Below are 25,214 nucleotides of genomic sequence, written 5' to 3'. Positions count from 1 at the left end.
TCCAATTTATAGGCAAGAGGCTTGAGGGTTTGAGGGCTAAGATGCAAGGATGGGAAAAAGCTTATGGAGGGCTCAGATTGCATGAGAGGAGAGCACATGGATTGTGCTTCCTTATAGCCAATCAAGGAGTGACACATGTCACATGGTGAGAGGATGGAGGAAAGGGGAAGGATGAGTCAACAAAGGAGGCTCAAGGGATAAAATCTTCATAAAGACCCTCATAATGACTTGTAAGAGCAATAAACGGGCTTGTAAGAGTCATTTATGACCTAGTGGACTTCATAAAGTTTTATGGTTGAGATATTTTTAGGGTGATGAGAGCAATTTCGACTTGGACTTGATTAGGAAAGTTTTAAGCTTGTTTAGGCTTGTGCAAATGATTAGAGGATGGATTAGGATGGTTTAGGATTAGCTTAGGGATAGGCAAGTGGATGGCATTTAATGAGGGTGGGTGAAGGAGGAGATATTTGTTAACTTTGGCTTGGGTTAGTAATTCTTAACCCATGTTTAGGGGATGTGACAAGGTTAGGAGGGGATTAGGATTAGGTTTAAAGACATCTTCTAGAAGAGTCTAGACTTTGGATGAGGATAAAGACTTTCTAGAATAGTCTAGAATTTCCTAGGATGAGGATGAAGACTTTCTAGAAGAGTCTAGAACTTCTTAGGATGAGGATAAATTAGATTTTTAGGAAATAAATAAAGTTTTATTTATTTCAAGGGTTTGGGTTGAGGAGATATTTATTAAAACTTTTTTAATAAACATGAGGATTAATATTTAATCTTAATTAAATATTTTGAGTTGGGATTAGGGGTAGGAAATGATGGGATTAGCCTTTAATTAAAATTAAAGAAGGATTGGAAGATTTTGGAAGAGGTTAGTGGTCTTAAGGAAATTGGCCAAGTTTTGGGCAAAAAATAATTTTTTTATTTATTTTGGGTTTTTTGGTCAATTTATTAATTAAATAATTAATAAATAAGGAAATAATGTTTAAATAAGATTTAAACATTTTTGGGAGGGATTTCTTAATTAAATATTTTTAATTAAGATAAAGGGATTTAATGGCATAAAAATAAATAAATTAATTAAATAATTAATTAATTAATAAATGATGATGTCATCAGGACTTTTTTCAAAAAATAAAAATACTTTATTTTTTAAAGGATTTTTAGGTGTCTACATTTTGCCCCTCTTTGATGTCATGCCGCAAGTGGCATGGCATCAAAGATAAGAAAATAAGATGCCCAAGGCTAGAGCAGAAGAGGAGAGAATGGACTGTGAGATGCCCTCTCAAGAAGGCGGCGGGGAGAGAAAGCGAGGCTCGACGACTTCTTGAAAAGTACAAGAATTTGAGATGAGAAAGAAGAATCAGATTGGCTTAAGAGAAGAGGTTTAGTTAGCTCAAACTCTCGCTACGGGAGAATGATAAAGGGAGAATCAGAGGCACAAGAGGAAGCAAGCTTAAGATCTCAGGGATAGCAGAGGATGAAGGAGTGGAGCGCTATAAAAAGGAATCCAGGATGGGGAGATGGATGAGGGGATTAAAAAGTGGATGCAACAAGATTTCAAAGAGTCAGATTGGCAGAAGATGGGTTTCGGAGATCCCTAGGACTAGGATTGTGGATCTCGAAAGATGAGGCTTGGTGGATTGATTTGGATTGGTGGATCCCTAAGACTAGGATTGTGGATCCCTAAAGCTAAAGGTGAGGAGTGATTCAAAGAGATACTGATGCATAAGGTGGGGTAGGAGAGACAGATGTTGGATATGGATGGGGGATAATTGAGATGAAGGAAAACCATTGAAGCTTTTTGAGCGGGGGGATACTTCAAAGAGAAGTACCACCATGTAGTTGAGCACTAGATTTGCTATAGGACTATTGGTTAATTGCCAAGGTTACCAAGAACATCAAGGCCTTTTCACCAACTGTCCAGAGGACTGATGGACTGACTCAAAAAAAACACACAAGGATTGCCCCAGCATCACACATAAATCCCAGAGGAAGCAGCGTGGAAACGACACTGGAGAACCCACAATTAGAAAAGAAAAACAAACGAAAGACCTGATCAAGACCTTACGCTCTAATTGCCCCATTCGCAGCATACCATGATATGGAAGATCGTGGCAACCTTGAGGAGGGAACAAGGAGATTGCTTGGAAAAGATACTTTAAGACCCAAAAGGGAAGATCCCAAATCAAAAGAAAGTGAAAATCCAAAAGAGAGCTGTTTGCCAACAAGATGGGTAGGACAAGGTACTAACGGACCAAGATCAGACATGAGGCAAGCTATATCCTGCAAGGACCTATCAAAGAGCACCGAAGCTAGTGGATTTGGATGGGTGATGCGTCTGGCAAGCTGAACTAAGAAGGATAGCACTTTGGTGACAGGAGATCTAGCTAAAGGATGCATTGGAATAGCTAACCAAGGGTTGTGCGATGTGTGCAAGATGCTGATCAAGGACGAACCGACACAAAAGCTGGATAGATGCAATGGTACTAAGCTAAAGAGGATGTACAAGCTGATGGACCAAGATATTTACAGGCGGGCTAATCAAGATATGGTACAAGGTAATGGACCAATGATAGGGACAAGTAGGCAAAAGCTCAGGATGATAGGATAGCGGGATGGTTCGATGTTGTGCAAGATGCGAAAGCTAAGGGTGGGGTGATAGCGAAAGATATGGATTTGGCAGGATGCATCCAATGATGATGAGAGATTTTGTGACCAAGGATAGCTAGAGGAACTGGATGAGATGGTTGGATAGGATGGTAGATAGCTAGGATTATGATGGATATAAAGAGATGACATTAGGTTTGCATGAGGATAGCCTAGAGCTAGATACCAATGACAAGGGAGGATGGACAAGACAAGATCTCCAAGGAATATAGTGCCCCCAATCAGAAGATAACATGCGGAAGGAGGTCTTATGATGGATGTGATAGGATTGAAGCTAGGATGGAAAAAGCTGAAGGGGCTAGGGAGATGGATGATAGCTGAGATGATTGGCTGAAGCTGCATAAGATTAGTGGATGGTGTGAGATGCAAGCTGGAGGATGGAGGATAGGTGGATAGATTGGAAGATGGAGTTGAACGTCAAGAGATGACCAAAAGCATGAGGGTGATAGGCTAAGCTGGGGATGGCAAGATTTTGCATGACGCTTGTTTGCCAAGTTTTCATCATGGTACTTGTTCAAGGCGCTTGAATTGCCAAGTTTTCACTAGTGGACGCTTTTATTTTCTTTAAATTTTTTTTTTTTTTGACTTTTTGACTTTGGACTTAGCTGGAATGATTTTGGCTTTCTTCAGCTATTTTGTCTTTTTTGGGATTTTTCACTGGCTGTTGGAATGTTCAATTTTGTTGCTAGTCGTTGGTACATCGGATGTGTGATTTATGCAATAGATCGGATTAGATGGGATTGATGGTAGGAGATGGAGGGATGAAAAGGTTGGAAAGGAGCATGATATGGGGATGCTTGAAAGAGCAACATTGGCACATGTTGCAACGGGTGTGAAAAGAGCATATGGGGGATAGATGGTAGATGCGAGCATGATGGAGGATTTGTGGAAGCATGCTTGGGGATATAGGCACCCAAGATGGAGTTAGGAGATGGGGGACATGAGTCACTGGATGGGGGATTAGCAATGGTGGATGCCATTATGAATTGGGTTTCAACTTTTTTCTTTGGGATCCACATGGTTTTGGTTTTTCTTTTCATAGGCGTTTGCATTATTTTGCATTCTTTGATTGGATTTTTCCTTTTTGGAGTATGTCTTTTAGAATAGACATATGATTGCCTAGGATGTGGATTTTTAGCTTTATGCATTTTGAAGTTGGCATTTACATTGCTGTGGTAAGCTTTGGGAAGATGGTTAGGAGAAGCTTTGTGAGATGGAGAGGATATGGGAGAGTGTGTAGGGGGATGATGATGGATGATGTGCCCTGATATGTGCCTTTGTTGATCTTGCATAGGAATGGATGGAATAGGATTTTTATGATGGCTCATAGGAGGATGGAGGATGGTAGATTTTGGGACATAGGGACCCAAAATGGATTTAGCGGATGAAGGGGGGATATGGTAGGTTGTTTTGGGTTGCAAAGATGGTGGAGGGGGGATGACATAAGATTTCTTGAAGGAGTGATGGGAGACTGGCATGGTGGGCTTGGAGATAGGCTTGGTTTGGGGGTGTGGTGTACCAACACCTTTAGATGGTGAGCCTTTGGATACATATCCAAGACCATGAAATCCTAGATTTTTTTGTGCAATAATAGGCTCTCTGATTCCTTGCTCTTGTGGTCCTAAACCTTGACCTTGATAATGCCATCGATTGAGCATTTGAACAAGCTGAGGAAAGTTTTTGCTTGCAGAAAATGGTAGACGTGATTAATTAGGTGTATTGCAATGGGGAGATACTTTTCTTAATTCTTCTACTGAGAGAGGGCCACCGTGGATGAATGTAAGTGAACCAAGAGGGTAGATTATAGATGGTGGAATAGCTTGGATAGGTGGTAAGATGGAAGCATGGAGCGGGGGAGATGGAAGGATAGGATCTTGATGTAGCTGGTGGGATGACAAGATATCTTGTAGTGGAGGAGATATGGCTCAAGGTTTTGGAGATGGAGGAGATGGTGACTGCACTATGAATGGAAGACATGGTACAATGATATCTTCATTTATGCTTTGGGGGATGTCAACATGCTTTTGGGCAGGATCTTGATAGGATTGGTTTGGAGTGGATGCTGCGATAGGAGGTGAAGGGATGGATTCTTCAAAGGCAGCAGATGGATAGATGGGAGATTCAGTATTGGAGGTGGGTGAGTAGAAGATGGATGCATAAGGGTCATTACGAGAGATTTGGGAAATGCTTGGAGGCAATGTGGATATGATTTGGAGGGATTTGATAGGTGGTGGGATTTTGATGCTTGCAGGAAGTGGAAGGATTTTAAGCAATTTGATGGATGGTATGGGGATGATAGCTATGGGAGATGGAGGTGATATTATAGATGGGGAAGCTTCATCACTGACTACTTCACATGGTTGGATTAGATGACATGGCTTATCGACTGTTGGAGGAAACTTTTCTTGTATTTCCTCTAGGAGATTCCTTGGAGACTCGTGTGTCGAAGGTGGAGGTGGATTGACAGGAATAGCTAGTGTGATGGGGGTGGAAGATTGGAAGCTTGGTTGATGGGGTGATGGAGGGGAAGCTGGAATATCAGATGGCATGACTAGATAGTTTGGAATAACTCTTGGATTTTGGGGGATGCTTGGGGGAATGTTTCTCAGGCTTTCAATATACCCGTCATAGTCAACAAGATTTTCATCATCATTGGAATAGGAGGTGGCGGGAGCAAGGACAATGCGACCAAACACATCATGATAGGATTGGTACTTCATGCTTTGATGATGAGTTTGATGGGGATGGGGTCTTGCATATGGATGAACACGGAAGCTCATGGTTGGATTTGGATTAAGCATAGATTTTGGATTAGCTGATGAAGGATTTCCTAGGGAGAGTCAAAGCTGTATGACAGACCTAAGGAGGATTGGCTGGAGATTTTTGGCTTTCCTGTGGATGGAAGACTTCAAGGGCATGCTATCAAAAAGTGAGAGTTTTTCTTTCCTATGCACTGGATTGGTGAAGATTGTGTCAACTTAAGGATAGACTAGTGATCCTATGGCATGACACGAGATTGACCACTTGTGGATCCCAACCTTTAGCTCAAGGTGATGAGGGATACAAGTGACAAAGCTGGATTACCCTAGACAATGCTCTGTCAAAGGGATAACCTTGGTGAGATTGGTTGATTTGTCGGATTGATTGGATAGCAAAATCTAGCAAAGTGACAACAACTCTTTAAAGGCTTGGGTGATTTTGGATTGGGTTGCTAGCTGGCTGGGGGGATGATTTGGATGAACTTTGGATTTGGGATTGTTCTAAGGCAAAGAACTAGATAGATTCGGTTGCATCGAGGGAGCTTGGATGATTTTCTGATAAGGCAGTGACTACGCTAAGTATGCCTTGAGTTGGGAGATTTCTGCTTTTCTGAGATTTTGACCAAAATTGGCAAACATTCATTCAAAAGCTATGAACAAACAAGCAGACAAAAGTTTTGAGCAAGCACGTCAAACACACCAACATCTTAGGAAGCTTTCTACAAGGATGAAATTTGTTATAGCTAGGGAGTCCTTGATATACGCAAGGTACGTGAGGCCCAAATCCGTAGATGAAACAGAAAAGATGTCACACAGCCGAGAGGAGCGGTAACCCACTTCTCCTCTTTCACTTCTCAAGGGTATAAAGTTCCTTGAGGCTTAGCCCGAGTGACAAAATTTTGATCCCAAGAGAGGTGTCTTTGGATTCACCTCCAGATCTTTATACTCCGCCGGAACGCTAGATTTGAGGTCATCCCAAGGGGTGATGAAATCCCCAAGCAGGCCTCCTAAAAAGCTAAGACAAGATTTTGGATCCTAATCTTATGCACCCAAGATGGCCTCGAAAGACGACAAGGGGAGAGAAGACTTGGATGACCTTGGGCTAAAAAACACGCTTGTTCTTTTACCAACTGACTCTTATGTGTGCTAATCTAGACTTTGCAAGCACTCATGTTTAAGATACAATGTTTATTCCAACTTTGAAGCATCAACAAAAATAAAATTGATCGAAGAATGCGAAGAAGAAGAAGAGTTAGGGTCAACAAGAAGGTAAACCCGTGCGCCCTGAGGCCCTCCACATCAAGTATCGATTGATTTTTCTTTAAGGAATTCAAGATTGAGTGTGAGTTTATTTTAAGCCCAAAACAAAGGTGTGTGAGATTCGATTTCAAGCGCGTGCTCGGAGGCCCTCCACGTCAATAGTTGTTCAATTTTAGTGCCCAAATGATGTGTGAGCGAGATTAATGCGCATTCAAGGAATTTTTTGACTTAGAAAAACCACTAAAACCCCAAGTGAGTGGAGTTTGATTTGCATGGAGCACTTAACACCCTCTTAGGTAGACCCATCCCCATAGATGGCACTAAGATTGCAACCAATGGTTAAATTGATGGGTGATTAAAGAGGGTGAGTCCAACTAAAAACTTACTCAAATTGTCTTTATTAATTTTTATAACTTAGAAGATTTCAAAAATGTGGATTCTTTTTATGCCCCAAAAGATGATTATTTGATCTATGGCATTCAAGATTGGATTTTGTTGTTTTAATCATGCATTCATAAAAAAAACAAACTTTGATTTTAATCCATGGCACTCAAGAGTGATTTTAGCAACATGCATTCAAAGACAAGTGATTAAACATTCAAGTTTTTTCCTTTGGGCATTCAAGATTGAGATTTTGTGTGTTGTTTTAAGAACTTTGAAGTGCTTTGTTTTAACCTTAGATCATTCAAGATTGTTTTTGGACTCAAAAGTGAAAATAACTCTTTGGACTTTTCTTTTCATTCAAGATTTTGTGTTCTAGTTTGCATGTTTTAAGCCCAAAAATGATATTCCTAGATTGTTTTGATGCATAAAAAACCTAAGAAACATTCAAGATTTTGCAACAAGACATTTGTTTGGAACAAATAACAAAGCTTTTTAGGACAATTTTGGCAACCATTTAGGACTCTTAGTTTTCATGAGATTTTTAAAAGAACTTTAACATATTTGCAAATGAGGTTCATTTTATCCTTGATTGATGCTTTGAGTTTGATTTAGATTTTAGTGTGCACTTAGTGTTGATTTTGAACCTTTTGAAATGGAAACTTGAATTTTTTTTTAAATTTCCAAAAATGAAGTGTTCCTAACTTTGCATGAATGAATCTAAAACCTTGATGTTGCAAGGATGCAAATGATTAGATTGGTTTAGTTTCACTTGTTAAAAGAATTTTTTTTTGTTGCCAATTTTTAGTTTTTAATAGATTTAAGTATGATTTGGGGGTTCATTTTAAGCACTAAAAAGAAGTGTGTATGATTTTCCTTCCTTAAAAAAAATGGCCAAGATCTCCCACAAGAAGAAGAAGAAGAAGTAGATGGAATAAGAAGAATATAGACAAGAAGAGGAAGAAGAATTCCAAGTGCTTTGTCCACCTATAAGCTTGAAAAATCTGCAAACACTATGAGATAGACTATGAGTTCCTTTGTCTTCTTCATGCTCATGTGGACCTACAAAACCAATTTATACAATCCTTCCAATCACAAAAACAAGCAAAATTAGCCAAAATTAGAAAATGACATACAAAACTTGACTAAAAAAGCTAATGAAGATGACCCATGCGGGGTCCCACCGGGCGTGCCAAAATGTATATGAGCAATGTTAGTATGCTAATAGAAACCAAATTTAAATAAAGCTTCTACAAACTAAACAAAATTCATAAACTTCAAGATAGACTAAGATGAGCTCTCAATTGAGAATATGAGCCATTAATGGGCTCTCTGAATGAGAATCTCTCTTGTTGAGTAGCTTTGTCTAAATAAATAGGATGTATGCTCAATATGCTTCCAAAGGCTTCAATGGATGATTGTGGATTTTTGGTGTGGATAGATGGCTTTAGTATGGATTTGGCTCTCAAAATAGCATTATAACTTTACTTCATGGATTGTGTTATTTTGCAAAGGGGAAGGATCCAATTTATAGGCAAGAGGCTTGAGGGTTTGAGGGCTAAGATGCAAGGATGGGAAAAAGCTTATGGAGGGCTCAGATTGCATGAGAGGAGAGCACATGGATTGTGCTTCCTTATAGCCAATCAAGGAGTGACACATGTCACATGGTGAGAGGATGGAGGAAAGGGGAAGGATGAGTCAACAAAGGAGGCTCAAGGGATAAAATCTTCATAAAGACCCTCATAATGACTTGTAAGAGCAGTAAAAGGGCTTGTAAGAGTCATTTATGACCTAGTGGACTTCATAAAGTTTTATGGTTGAGATATTTTGAGGGTGATGAGAGAAATTTCGACTTGGACTTGATTAGGAAAGTTTTAAGCTTGTTTAGGCTTGTGCAAATGATTAGAGGATGGATTAGGATGGTTTAGGATTAGCTTAGGGATAGGCAAGTGGATGGCATTTAATGAGGGTGGGTGAAGGAGGAGATATTTGTTAACTTTGGCTTGGGTTAGTAATTCTTAACCCATGTTTAGGGAATGTGACAAGGTTAGGAGGGGATTAGGATTAGGTTTAAAGACATCTTCTAGAAGAGTCTAGACTTTGGATGAGGATAAAGACTTTCTAGAATAGTCTAGAATTTCCTAGGATGAGGATGAAGACTTTCTAGAAGAGTCTAGAACTTCTTAGGATGAGGATAAATTAGATTTTTAGGAAATAAATAAAGTTTTATTTATTTCAAGGGTTTGGGTTGAGGAGATATTTATTAAAACTTTTTTAATAAACATGAGGATTAATATTTAATCTTAATTAAATATTTTGAGTTGGGATTAGGGGTAGGAAATGATGGGATTAGCCTTTAATTAAAATTAAAGAAGGATTGGAAGATTTTGGAAGAGGTTAGTGGTCTTAAGGAAATTGGCCAAGTTTTGGGCAAAAAATAATTTTTTTATTTATTTTGGGTTTTTTGGTCAATTTATTAATTAAATAATTAATAAATAAGGAAATAATGTTTAAATAAGATTTAAACATTTTTGGGAGGGATTTCTTAATTAAATATTTTTAATTAAGATAAAGGGATTTAATGGCATAAAAATAAATAAATTAATTAAATAATTAATTAATTAATAAATGATGATGTCATCAGGACTTTTTTCAAAAAATAAAAATACTTTATTTTTTAAAGGATTTTTAGGTGTCTACACTTGTGGTCAAATGATTGCTAATACAAAATTAGTTAGGGGAAAGAAGAAGAAACTAGATGACTATATTACAAGAGTTTGATTTGGAAATTCAACCAATCAATATATTGAGGCAAAGGATTAACCAAGATGATAGTTAGCAATGAAGAACAAATCATAGTGTCTCAAGTAGCAAGTAAAGAAAAAATAATAAAAAATGTCTAGTATCAAGATATTGCCTTTTACCTCTTGCAGAATCAATACCCTCAATGGATGAATAGTTTTGAACATAGAGGATTGAAAATTAAATGTTAATCTTACATGCTTTCAGATAGAAAAATATACAAGAAAAAATATAAGGGGATTTATTTAAAGTATTTAGAATGTAAAGAAGGGAGAGAAGTACTAGAAAAATATCATGACAACTACAAAATTGGATATGGATCAGCAAAGGCTATGACCCATTATATTCTTAGATTAGGTTAATTTTGGCCTACTATTTTTAAAGACACATTTGAACATGTACGTTCATATCACATCTACCAAATAAGTGCCAATAGAGAAAGAAACCCAACTATGCCATTATAACCAGTCTTTGAGGTTCGCCCCTTTGCCAAGTGGGGGTTAGATTCTATTGGGCCTATAAACCCACCTTCATCAATAGGACATATGTTTTTACTAATAACTATAGATTATTGCACTTGATGGACTAAAGTTGAAACTTTCATAAATTATATAGCCAAAGTGGTCACTGATTTCCTAGAAGAGTATATTGTAACTAGGTTTAGAATGCCATTCTTTCTGGTGTTTGACAATGGGTAATCCTTTGTGTCAATTTTTCTTACTCAACGGGCATTAGATAATCAAGTCATAATCAAATTCTCATCCAATTATTATCCCCAAGGGAATGGCATGGCTAAGTCCACCATCAAGAATTTGATTGCAGTCATAAAATGCTTGCGCACGGAAAATCCAAAAGATTGGCATACGAAATTAAAATATTCATTATGGATAGACAAAGTCAGGATAAATAATGCTTTGGTATCATCCCCGTATTTATTATTCTATGGCCAAGAACTAGTATTATCACTCAATCTTAAGATTCTAGTGTTGAAATTCATGAGAGAATAAGTTGAGGATGTTGATAGGGTCCAAATTAGATTGATGAATCTTTTGGAATTGGATAAGAAAAGAAAAGAAGCTTTAGAACATATATCAAAACATCATGCTGTCTTAAGATCTTTCAAAATCTAAGACCTTGTTCTTATGTGGGATGAGGCAAAAGAAAAACCAGATAGTCATACCAAGTTTGAATAGTTGTGGGTTGGTCCTTATCAAATTGCAAAGATTCTAGGGAAAAATAATTTTAGGCTATAATTTATAGGGGGAATTTTAATGTCCTTGTTTAGGACATTAGATATAAATCCCAACTCTACATATATTTTTCTATATTTTCCTCTAATCATCCTCTCACCAAATGTTTTATTCCATCTTTATATATTTCAATAGTAAGAGTTGTGTCTTTTTACAATATAATAATTATATTAATAATAAAATATATTATATCTATAGTGATATCATTATTCCTAATAGTATTAGTGATATAATTATTATTTAGTTATTTTATTAATTTAATATATCATAGTATTGATATATATATATATATATATATAATTTATAGTCAATAGTATGTTATTTAATATCTTATTACTATATATATAGTTATATGATAGTATTTATGTTATTATGATCTATAATAATTTATATTTCATTTGAGTATTATTATATTATTCATATTCTTAGACCTTGTTCTTCTGTGGGATGAGGCAAAAGAAAAACCTGAGAGTCATACCAAGTTTGAATTCTTGTGGGTTGGTCCTGATTAGATTGTAAAGATTCAAGGGAAGAATACTTTTAGGATATAATTTACAAGAGGAATTGGTCCCATTACCAGTTAATGATCAGTTTCTAAAAAATAATGTTGAAGTCTAATAGAGAAAACATTCTAAAAGTAAATAAATAAATAAATTTTTGTTTATTTTATTTTATTTTTGCATTTACTTTTAGTCACATGTTTTCTTTACATTTAGTGTGTTCATTTTATTTCCAGTTTGGGGGTTAGGTGTAACCAAGATTCCTTCTTGATGCATAACCAAGACCATCTTATTTGGTTTTTATTTTAGGGAAGAGGCATTTCTCTATCAAAGAATTTAGATAATTTTGATTCTTGTACATTTGAAAAATAGTTGTTACTTGACATTATAAAGGAATTATTTCCTTAAAGTTAGAGTCTAAGTTTGATTGCTCTCAAAACATTTCAAATTTAAAGTATTGATCATCTAGGTTGTCATCAAATCTAGGTTGGTAGTAGCAAAGGGATAGTTCAAAACTTATCAATTTAGATAGAGGGTCTCTTCAAAGACCTATAAAGATCATTGTTTGGCATGAGAGTTTCCCAAAATTTTATTAAAAGAGGAACACAAGAGTTATCAAATAAGAAATTAATCTAGAAAACAACACCAATGCCTTGGTCACACAATCTAAATGTCATCAAGGATGAAAAGAAAGAAAGAATCACAAAGGTATCACATATAAAGATTCTAGACAATTTTAAAAGGTAATCAAATAGAGATAGAACTTCTGAAATATTATCCTATTATGTACAATGAGAAAAATACTTCAAGGAAGAATCAAGTAGAAATATGTGATCTTGGTGAAACAAGTTAAAGAAGATTACCTAGGATTCAAAGGAAAGAGATTAATAACTCATTAAGAGCCCTAGTTATATAGTGATGGATCAATAGTTTTATGGAGATTTCCAATGTCTATTTTGATTAAGAAAAATATTGTTTCTAAGTTGCTAGACACTCATGATAGATGACACTATAAGATGTCTAAAGGAATTGGAACACTAAGCACACACTAAACCTAAAAATTCAAGATTCTGGAGCTTTTGAATTCCAAGTACTTAAAATCCTCTTATAGCATTTGGAATCTAGTTATCACTTGACACATGTTACAACAATAATTTCTGATCAAGAAATGCATTTGTTATTTTTCCCCTCTTTTTAGGGCTATTTGTTGTGGTCTCACAACATACACCTCATTTTGAGTCACAAAATAGGGACCCCCTAATTTGAAAACCCTCTTGAGACACCAAGTTAGGTACCTTGGTCATTTAAGACCTTTCTTTGAGTCTACGTCAGTTGTCAAAACTTGATCTGGTAACCATGAGCAAGGTCTAAAGGGTCAAAATTTATATTTTGACTTCATAAGTGTAGAAAGTGTGCATATGCACACTTTCATACATGTGTATGCGCAAATGTGTGCTAAGTGTGCATGCGCACATTCACCTCTTATTGAGCATGCATACTTGTGCATGTGGGAACCCTTAGAATTTCACACTAGACATCCTAGGCCTATATATACCCCCTCTCATCTCTTCTTTCCTCACCTATGTCATCAGAGATTTCCTTTACCACACCTTTACACCCTAAGGATCTCTATAGCTCTACATCTCCCTAGCTCTACAACTCTACAAACATCTACCTATTAAGAAGTAAAACCACCAATTGCTGAGGATGGACACATGTGTAGGTGCAAATGTGCACACCCTCAATAGGTATGCATGTGTGCATAAACACAAACAAAATTTCCCCTAAAATAGACTTGCCAATACATTGATCAAGTGTGAAGTTGTGCACATGTGTGCAAGTGCACTAAGTGCACAACCATGCAATTTTGTACTCCTTAATGTATTCAAGCTTCAAGGAGCACATGTGTAGGTGCACTAGGTGTGCATTTTAGGGACATTATAGGGATTTTTAATCAGTTTTATCTATTTTTGGTTAGTTTTTCATCAATCTAAGTCACATCTAAGAGTCATCATAGGTTTCCATCATCAATGGTACTGAAATTTCTCTCATTTATGCATATATAATGGTGTCATCCTTACCCTCCATAGCCATAAAGATAGCACCAAAACTAGTCACTTTTAAGTATCAAGGAGAACCAAAGAAATCTTAGTTTGATTACAAATGTTCTAAGATCTGACAAACCAAATTAGGGCATATTAACTAGAACTTTTTTATAACCCTATGTAACAAAACCAAAAAGAGATCAACCATGGTGTCAATGCTAATCCATAGTGGGTTTGTGAATATTGCTTCTCACCCAACATTAGCTCAATCATCTAAACTGATCATGATCATAGCTCATGATGAAGGATGCTCCCCTTAATACCACAATCACATAACATAAATAAAGAAATAACAACAATTAGCGAGAACAAAATATTGGCTTCTAATTATCATTAAAAATACAGAATTTCTGAATTCAAAATAACAATAAGCTAATCCACATCAATGCCTTCATTATGACTTGTTTTAGTTAATTAATCCATTTTAGTTCCACTTAGAATTAAATATTATATTTAATTCTATTTGAGCACATGACTTCTAACTTTAACCTTCACCTAACCTCACTTTCCTAATCTAACCCATCCTTCTAACCTAGGTCAATCCACTTACCCACTAATTAATCCTAGTTTCCCATCTAATCATATCTTTAATCTTTCACACAATCCTAATCAAAGGATTACCAAACCCTAGTCACATGTGACATGTGAATCTTACACATTTACACATTTTTCTCCCTTTAGTTGTGAACCAAAGTTTCTCACACATGTGTGAGAAATTGTGAGCTTCCAACCTCTTATAGATATCATTGACCCATCACATTAAAGGTTTCTTACACATTTGTGAGTATCTTTCCCACTTTGAATGGTGAAAACCCTAATCCATATGGAGTCCACTTGACCTCCACCTAATGGAAACCTCATTGATCCTAAGGAATCCTATCCCTTCATCCCATTTTGAATCTCAATAGTCCATTTCATCTCATTTCCTATAAAAGAAGAACCCTATCCTCATTTCCATAAAAAATATTAAATCCATTATTATGTTGTAGGATTTGTCAGCAACCACATACCCTCAACAATAACAATATCAATACTTCTTCATTTTGGGGAGGTTTGCATGTGTTGTTTTCAGTAGATTAAGTTTATTTCTTGTTTTTATTTCAACAACATTTGCATGATTTCTCCATCTCTTTCATATTTGAGGTTTGCATGGATAGGTAGGAATAAAATTAGTTTCTTTTTTTTATTTCCTTTGTCACATTTTATGCAATACAAATACTCCACTATAATTTTGTAACTTCATGTCCATCACCTCCTCCATAATACTCTCTCAAATCTAAAATTTTAAATATTAGTGAAATATAAAATTTAGTAGGCAACTCTATTTCATAGGCATTTATAGAATCATGCCTTTTCACTATCTTGCACAATCCAAACTTATTCATTTTAGACTCATTATATATACCCATTGGAAAATGCTCTTTTCTCAAATGAACCATGACTTCATCTCCAATGTAAAATTCCTTATACCCCCATTTCACATTTACCTTATCCTTGTAATGTTTATTCATCTTTGTAATGTTCTTCTTCACTTCCTCTTAGATATTCTTCAAATGTTCAACAAATTCTTCTTCTTCAACACTACATATCTCTCCTTTATCCAATTGCCTCAATTGAGAACCATTTCTGGGACTACTCCCATATATAATCTAGACTGGTGATTTACCAATACTCCTATTAACACAATTATTATATGAAAATTTTTCCTATTGTAAAATAAAATCCCATCCTTTTGGTTTATCAACAACCAAAAATCTCAGCATGTTTTGCCAACTATAATTCACAATTTCTATCTGCCCAATAGTTTGTGGATGTTGTAATAAACACAACTATAAATTTGTCTTCAATTTATTTCAAAATGTAAGAAAAAAATCCCAAAAAATTTTGTTTCTCAATCTAAAATTATACTCTTTGGCAGACCATGTAGATTCCCCACTTCTTTGAAAAATAATTTTGCCACATGAACAACATCACTAGTCTTCTTCCAAGGAATGAAATATGTCATCTTTGAAAACTTGTAAACCAGCACAAAAATAGAATCATGCCCTCACTAATTCCTTTGTAATCTAAGAAAAGAGCCCATGCTGACATCCTCCCATGACTTCTTTGTTATAGATAATGGCTGATACAATCTTGTATTCTTCTTCACTCCTTTTTCCATCTAAAATAATTTAAAATTCTACACAAACTTCTCAACATCTTGATGCAACTGTGGCCAATAATAGTTCACAACAACCAAAGAAATCATTTTATCTCTACCAAACTATTTAGCCAACCCTCTACTATGATTCTCCATGATGAGATTATCTCTCATTGAACTTTTTGGAATGCATAACTAGCTTCCTTTGAAAAAAATACCATATTGGATTATGAAATCCAACCACTTCATCTTGTCAAGAGTAACTTTTTTTGTAGAAGCCTTCCATGCTTCACCAAAATCAAGATCCTCTAGATACAAGTTACTAACTTCCTTGAACCCAACCACCTCAATCCACATCTTAGTTAGCAAAAGGTGTCTTCTAATAAGAGCATCTACAAATTTGTTAGACTTCCCATTCCCATGTTGCAAAAACAATGTATAACTATAAAAAAAAACTCAACCCACTTGAAATGTCTTTGGTTTAATTTTCCTTGACTATTCAAATATTGCAAAGCTTGATGGTCAATATACAAAATAAACTCCTTAGGAAGAAAATAATGTCTCCACTTCTTAAATTCCTTAACTATAGCATAAAATTCTTGATCATAAACAAAAATTTTTTTTGGCATCATTCAATTTCTCACTAAAGTAGGCAATAGGTCTACTATCTTGCCTCAAAAAAGCTCATATTATAGTACCACTAACATCACAGTGCACTTGAAACACCTTGTTAAAATTTGGAAGTGCTTGGATAGGATTCTTTAAAACTTTATGTTTCAACAAATTAAAACTCTTATCTCCTCCTATAGTCCACTTAAATTATTTCCTATCTCCTCTCATTGTTTTAGTCAAGGGTCCAAAATAACTACTAAAACCTCTTATGAAATTTCTATAAAAACTAGATAGTCCATGAATAGATCTTACCTCTATAGCACTCTTTGGAGTAGGCCATTAAAGGATAGCCTTCACTTTCTCTGAGTCCATTTTCAAAACTTCTCCTAAGACTACAAATGTTAGGTACACCAACTCCCTCCCAAAAATGCACTTCTTCAGGCTTATTATCTATTTTTCTTCCCTCAATTTATGAAAAATGTTTCAAATAGAAATCAAATTCTCATCAAATGTCTTACCAAAGATCAATTTATCATGTAGGTACAAAATGACAAAATTACGTAGAATGTCCTTTAGTACCTCATTTATGAGCCTCATGAATGTTTTCAGTGTAGCGGCTAGGCCAAAAGGCATGACTAATCACTCATACAATCCTTCCCTTTTCTTGAAGGAAGTCTTCCAAAAATCTCCTTCTCTGATGTGAATCTAATGGTACCCACTCTTTAGATTTATCTTTCTGAAATACACAACTCCACTCAAATAGTCCATAATATCATCCATCCTTGGCAATGGAAATGTGTACTTGATTATGATCTTATTCATAGCTCATGAAAATATAGAAATCCTCCATTCCCCATTCTTCTTTAGTACTAATAATATCGGTACAACACATGGACTTAGACTCACTCAAATCAACCCCTTGTGCAACAACTCATGAACTTGTCTATTCAACTCTTCACTTTCTGCTAGTGTCTTTTTGTGCCCTACATTGTTTAGAAAAATAGCTCCTGGAATCAAATACATCCAATGACTGATCTTCCTCATTGTGGGTAATCCATTAGGTACATTATCTAACACAATATCAGGAAACTCTCTGAACAAATCTACAACTTCTGTAGGTACCTCCTCTTCTTCTTCTTTACCATCTTTTGAGATTACAAAAAAAACACATATGCTCGTTCTTCATACCTTGTATAAACTCCTTTCCATCAACAAAAAATATTCTGGTAGCACTACATACCATTTCTTCTTTCTCCTTCAATGGCTTCAACTTAAGTTTTACACCATCCTTTGTCACAGTGTAGGTAATTATTCACCCATCATGTACAACATGCCTATAAAACTACCATGGTCTACCCAACAACATATGACATATGTCCATAGGTATGATATCACACAACACCTCATCTTGGTAGCTTCCAATCTTGAACTTAACTGAGCATTGCTCACTGACCATGATCTTGTCATCATCTTGCACACAAATAATATAGTATGGATGTGGGTGTATCTATCTCTTGAGCTTCAACTTTGTTACCAACTTTTCTAACACAAAATTTTTGGTACTTCCACCATCAATGATCACATCACAACACTTATCTTCACATTTTCCCTTGGTGCAAAATAAACTCCTCCTTTGATCAGGTTCATTCTCACCACTTAGTAGGACTCTCCTATTAACTAGGACTTCTTCTCTTTCAACATCTTCAATTTGTGATCATCTCAAGTATTCGTCAAAATGTGTAACTCAGGCCTAGCCTTCTATTATTTTATCTATCCTTCTTTAGTGTTTGGAACATTCAAATCCTCTATGCCCTTCTTCTCTATAGTAAAAACAATTTCCATGGAAATTTTTAGAAATAAGAATTGCTAAGAGGGGGTTGAATTAGTAATTTACAAACTTTAGTCACCAACTAAATATTATTTATTACTCTGAACCATACATAAGAAAGTAAATAATTAATGAGGAATAGTAATAGTAACCATGCACAAAGATAACTCATAATAGCATAATTTTTTAACTAGGGAAACCTCGGCCAAGGGAAAACCCTAGTGGGGATGATACCCACTAGATTGTGTGTGTGTGTGTGTGTGTGTGTGTGTGTGTGTGTGTGTGTGTGTGTGTGTGTGTGTGTGTGTGTGTTTTCCTTGTTAGAGGATGGGCCCTTTTAGGAGTCAATGAGTAAATTTAGTGTAGAGAGTCCCCGTTAGGAGACTTTGAATCTTTGTTAGGAAATTCCAACCTTGTTAGGAGTTGTAGTATACTAGATGCAAGATGAGCCCACTGCCCAAACATGCACTTCCAATTACAAGAAGAGCTCACTGCCCAAACAAGTAATTACTCCTCTACTATATAGGTGTTGTAACTTCTTTCTTGATTGATCTCTAACCTTACCTAGATCTTAGATCACAAAATCAAGTTCTCAAAACTTCACATATATCACTTCATAAAAGTTTTTATATCATTTATCATAATACAATTTCTCAACACAACACCTTGAATTTGCAAGATGTCTTTTGCATAAATACCATGCCTTTTCGCAAATTTCTACTAGGTCAACTAAGATCATAATATACTTTTCCAACTTAGAGTAAACATTTGGGATGTTGGCCGTAATTGGTCAAGTAATTATTTTGTAAACAAAATCATTCCTTTACCTTAAATTTTGTTGTTCTATTTCACTGGTAGAACATGAATATCTCTTTTTTGTACATTTTGTACTCATGTTTGAGGTTATACAAATCATCATCAAAATGTATAATATCTCTATCTAACTTTTCTTGTCATAATATGATGTCAGTAACAAGTTACATACAAAATAATACATTGTTGTAAACCAATTTTATACTTCAACAAATTTTTGAGTACCAAAAGCTACATATCTTTATTTCTAAAGTTTTCTACAAGCATGCATATCATGTGTTTCCATAAATGATAACAATTACATATCTTCATTAGACAATTTTCAATAATCTCCCCCTTTGGCATTGATGGCAATAAAATAAAAAAAAATGGCTAAGTATCAAAAAATTGTCAAAACATTACACTATCAATAAATTAATCATCTTTTACAACTTACCCATCTTACATATGCTCCCCCTTTCAATATGATTTCATACCTTACCTTATTTAAAATTTTCTTATCCATCTTCTCCCCCTTTGACATCAATGACAAAGGTCAAAATGTCAAAAACTATAAAAAACTATTGATTTGTTGTCAAAAACTTTGTTCATCTACCTTAAGATGATAAATCTTCATGCAATTGTCAAAACTTTCCTTGAGACTATTTTAACCTTTTACCCATGTATCCTTGGCTATTTCAGCAGAAGTGAGAATTGCACATAGGGCATATAATGCAATCTCAACTACATTGAGATCAATGTATAAGAAGTTTGAATAGGTGTCCTTGGCTTTGACACACTCCTCCAACTATCTCTCAATAGTAGATATCTTCATAGAAATAGACTCTCTAAATTTCGATAATCTCTTCAAAATTTGTTCTTTCCTAAGTTCAAGTTTCTTAATATCACTATGAACAATGGCCACTTTTCCTTCAAAGTCATCAACTTTGTTGGAATGTTGTTGTATCTGGTTTGATACAGCTTCTAGCTCACTCATGTTTCCCTCAATCTTACTATCAAAATCCTTGGTCAACTTATGAGATAAAGTACACTTAATGTACAATACCATTCCATCTTGTTGACATCTTTGAAGTTCCTTGATACAAGTATCAAGAATTAGAAAATCATTCTTGATATTCTAACAAATGGTGCTAAATAGATTAGCCTCATGTGAAACTTGGGCCTTTGACTCTGCAACATTCAACAAACTTGTAAATTCTTCACCAAAATATTTTAACATTGCTTGTACCCTCTATTCAAGATCTACCTTTGTATTCTTGACTACAAGAGTATTGTGTAATCTATCAGTTACCTCTGTTAAGGTTCTTTGTAATCTTTTTACTTTTTTGTTCTTCTCAATAAGTTTTTTCAGAGATGAGATCAAGTCATTTTGATCATCATCATCACTTGTTAGGCTAGCAAGAAAAAGTGGAGTAGATGAACTAGATGGTTTAGTTTCATCTTCCCTTTGATTCTTTGCTATCTCTTTAACTCTTCTCTCTTCTTTTTCTTTCTCTTCCTTTTATTTTCTCTCCTTCTCTTTCTTTTCTTCCTCCTCTATTATTTTTTTCTTTTCTTCCTCTACTCTCCTTTTCATTTCTTACTCAATTAATTTTTGATTGGCTTCTTTGATTTTTCTCTTTCCTACCTCTAATATCCTCTTTTTCTCTTCAATTAGTTTCAATTGATCTTGAATAACCTTGGCTTGGGATTCAAGTTGTTTGAAACTCTTAAAAGGGTTTTTGTCATGAATGTTAATAGTAACATTTGCATAGTATCACCACTTATTGGCACTTCCAAAGTTTTAGGTGTAGGTGTAGGTGTTGCCTTTGACTTTGTCATCATCTAACTAATAGTTGCAATTATTTGACTCCTTATTTTATCCTTCTCACCCACCATAAATAGAAATGGTCTCACCTTGTTCCTTAATTAGGGTGCCAGATTGTTCAAGAATTTATTGACTTGTTCCTCATCATCTATCTTGCATATGGTCCTTGTCATTGACTTATAAAGTTCTATATCCTCTTCCCAAGCTGGTGCTTTCTTCTATATAAGTCAGTCATAGACTTTTTGATTTATTGTGCCTTTAATATCCTTAAGTTTCATATTCTTAGTAATTATATATCTCATAGTAGAGATATCAATATGATCTTTCTCAATATCATTATCAAATCATTAAAAAAATTCATCTAAACAAATTTCCCTTCATTTGAAATGGATGAGTTTATCTTCTCAATCTTCAACTTCTAAGGTTGCCTTTCTTTTCCTATTGTCTATTTACAAATAGTAACCATTTCTGCTTGTTTTCTTCTTCTTCTTCTTCTTTGCTAGATTCCACAATTGTCAACAATGACTTTTGTCTTTTTCCTGGTCTAGTAGCTTGTTGCTTGACTCTTTTAGTCTTGGTGGTCATAGCTTCCACTAATCTTTCTAATTTTCTCTTCGGCTCACATGGTTGCTCAACTGATACCGCAACATATGGAACACTTTGTTCTAAAGATGTTTCTACAATTGATATTGATAATTGTTGCACATACATTATTCCTTATTTCATTTTCTATCTAACTACCCATGACTCACTTTCTATCATACTTACCTCAAATAGAGCTTTCTTCATTATTGTTTCAATCTTCTTGTGAGATACTTTATCTAAGGATGCTTGATGAGTTGATTGGATAATCTCTTCATATGTCCAAAATCTATACTTGGCTTGGTCCTTCTTAGAGTTCAACAATAGATCAATATATCCAATTGCTACATCATCACTTAACTCATAACCTAAGGGATCAAGGAATGTTTCCCAAGGTTCTACTACTTGAATATGAGTTAAATTTATATCAACCATAACACATATATCATTTTTGAATCTTTCTATAATTGTAGGTGCAGTTCTGAGTCTTTGACTCATCCGATTCTAAAATGTTTTCATTATTAAATTTTTGCTATCAAAGATTTTATCTATTGGATATCTTCTACATACATCTATAATCTTCTCCATGGTACATCTCTCACTACTCATAATATTTGTGACTGATAAGTATGGAAATCTCTTCTATACATGAAAGAATACATGATTGATCACTGACTGAAATCTAAACACATCATTCTTGGTCCTCTTGATTTTCTCTTAGTTTCCAAGGAGTTGCATTCTTAGAATTTCACTTAGGTTAACTTGTTCCTTCTCAACACAAATCTTATAGGCTACATAGATGAATCCTATTGATAATTCATCCATCTTAGAACTGCAAAAATATAATAGACAATGATTTTTCTTAGAAATCTTACATCATCTTGTTTAATGGTGTTGATCACAATGGCCTTCCCATTATAAACTACTTTTTGTAGCTCTCAACCTTCTTCTTGACAAGCTTCTCACCTATAGGTACATTGCTTTGTTTTCTAAGACCAGTTACCTCAGGAATAAGGTTGACTAAAATGTTAGGGTAAAAGTACAAAGCTATGTCACCTTTCAAGTTGAATTATCATAATGACTAAATTTGAGTATTTCTATCTAAAAATCATTTTTTTTCAAACATATGATTTGAATAAACTCATTTTAGCTAAGTTATATATGGTCTCACACTTTTCCAATTGGAAATGTCTATTAAATACATGTTTTATACTAGTTTGCATCCAATTACTAAAGAACTAAAATTATTTCATAAAACTTATATTTCAATAACTCTTACTATTTTTTATGATATTTTTCTAATAACATATAAACACCATTTTATAGAGCTTAAAGTCAAGAATATTCTCATATAGAGTTTATAGTGTTTTAATTAGATATAGTATATTATAATTTCAAAATTCTACAACCACATATTTCAACACTCAAAAAGATGTCAATTTTGAGAAAGAAAAAAATATTAAATCATATTAAAAAAATTTATAAATTATATGACATTTTAGAGGAGAGACTCATCTTCCCAAATGTATAATTTTTCTTTTGGTTAGAATTGTTTTGAAAAATGTGGTGGGAGATCAAAATTGTCGATTTTAGATGAGTTAAAATTTGAGTCATTATAAAAGAGAAAATATAGGTCTAGAGACATTTTTATTTTTTTATTGTTCTAGCTATATATGTTATCTATAACATAGTCTGAGATCAAAGGGAAATAAGTTTATTTCCATATAGTTTTGTGGTGGGAACTAGACCCCTATTTTTTAGCATTTTTAGCAACTAAAAACTTATCTATAAAATTAAGAAAATATATCAATTATTATTCAAATAATTCTTAAAAATTATAATCCTAAACTTTACCCATTTCTACACATTTCATTAGTTTACTTCATTTTCAAATTCTAAATAATAATACTAGTTTCATATCATTGAAAGTGAATAGTTATACTTTTGTTAGCCTTTTTTTTTACAAAATGGTGACACGGGTTTTTTCTTTTAACCATCAACTACATTGTCTTCCATCCATAATTTTCCATCATGAATTCTACTTAGCATGATCTAAGTCAACTCTTTGGTGTCCAATTCTCGATAGAAGTGATATTTGAAAATGTCTAGTTCTTTCAAACATTCAAATTCGGGCTTTATAGTCATATCATGGTTAAAGACAATTTCCATATCTTTGTTCATATACTTGCTCCCAATAGTTTCAAACTTGTTATTAAGATAAATTCCTACATCTTCCAAATACACTATATTGTTTACAATAATAGATAATACTAATTTAGGATTCCCTTCTATGGGTTTCATGTAAGTAACCTTCAATTTTAGTCTCTCCTCATTCTCAACATTATGAGCTACTGACATATCCCTGATTCTACCAAATATAAACTTTATCAAACAAATTTTGTGGAGAAATGACAAAATATCTCTTTTTGAAAATAGGGTTCAGTTTGAAATCTCCTTGTCAAGTCACTTTTGAGTGCACTATGATTTTGATGTAATCATAATAAACTGGTAATCAACTCTGTAGTCCATTTTATTCATTCAATTAGAACTTTCATTAATTGTGTACTTTGCAAACATGAAAAAGTTGTCAATTATATTTTGAAATCTAATATTTGCTCAAAATATTTGTTTGGTCTTCAAATGCTATCCAAATTTTATCATAGCTTCCTTGCATCATGACAATGCTCCAAGAATCTTCACTCTATGAAATTCTTTGTAAAAACATATTTTTCATTCTACTTCTATAGAATTAACTTGTTTGTAATAATAGTAACTCTTAATTCCTTAGTAACAAGTTCTAATAAGCTCTAAGTTTCAAGTGAGCTTAGCTACCATCTAAACTTATCTCAATACACCTTTTCCCAACTTCATTACCCATATTTTGATCTCTAAATGAAGTTTCAAATTCTAGTGCCATGAACAAGCTTGATTCAACTTATTTAAATCAAACTCAATTACCAACTTCGATCTTCATGTCTCACCATCTTCTAAATTTTCTTCTAATATGTCTAATCCTTTTAGGAATGGCTCATTGAGTTCTTCTCGAAGTTCACTAACTGCATTTCTTTGTTCCTCATTGCCTTTCTTAGTTCTAGAGTTCCTTTCATTTTTCCTTCTATCATTCCTCATATTTCTTCTATCGTTCCTTCTATTTCCAAAGTTTCTTCCATTGTTCCTTCTATCTCAGAAGTTTCTATCCATTCTACAATACTTTTTTTTATGTCCAAAGTTGTTGCATAACTAACATACTGGAGTTCTACTTCTAGGATTATGTTGACTAGTAGGTGCATGAAAATTTTGGACTATGTGTCTAACGTTGTTACACTTATAACACATGATCTATCTTCTTTCTTCATAAAGTCTTCCTTCTCTCAATGTCCTCTCATTAGATCTTCTTCTATCTCTAGAGTTAGTATTTCTAGACATTCTACTATTCCTTCTATCATTATCATATTTAGGTTTCCTACAATCAATTGCTTTATGACCCACACAATGAAAATTATGACAATAAAAGTCCATAATATGATTAAATGACTTATTTTTACAATCTCTTTTCATATGACCTATTTTGTTACATGAAAACTACTTACCTCTAAATTCATACTTCATTTCTTTAGAAGATTCCACTAGCTTTGGTTGATTTAATATCTAAACTTCCTTGTTTTGTCCAACTTCTTTAGGTTTATCAAAATATTGATTGGG

This window comes from Cupressus sempervirens, chromosome 10 (assembly GCF_028749045.1).
Source record: "Cupressus sempervirens isolate cs-2001-9-10 chromosome 10, ASM2874904v1, whole genome shotgun sequence".
NCBI lineage: Eukaryota > Viridiplantae > Streptophyta > Pinopsida > Cupressales > Cupressaceae > Cupressus > Cupressus sempervirens.
Note: the sequence above shows the minus strand (reverse complement) of the source record.